Raw genomic sequence first — 288 nt, 5'->3', positions numbered from 1 at the left:
GAGAGAGAGAGAAGAGAGAAGAAAGAGAGAGAGAGAGAGGGAGAGAGAGAGAGAGAGAGAGAGAGAGAGAGAGAGAGAGAGAGAGAGAGAGAGAGAGAGAGATAGAGAGACAAACATATCAACAGATAAACGAAAAACAAATTTACCAACAGAAAGGCATAAATATAATCAACGGAACAATAGACAAACAATCAGACAGACAAAGATAGAAAGAAAACCAAAACCAAAACACCAAAAACAAAGACAACAAAACGAAAACAAAACATCAACAAACAGCTTAAAAAAATA

The sequence above is a fragment of the Penaeus vannamei genome, chromosome 23 (genome assembly GCF_042767895.1).
Source record: "Penaeus vannamei isolate JL-2024 chromosome 23, ASM4276789v1, whole genome shotgun sequence".
In the NCBI taxonomy this organism is placed as follows: domain Eukaryota; kingdom Metazoa; phylum Arthropoda; class Malacostraca; order Decapoda; family Penaeidae; genus Penaeus; species Penaeus vannamei.
This window is presented reverse-complemented; position numbering follows the sequence as displayed.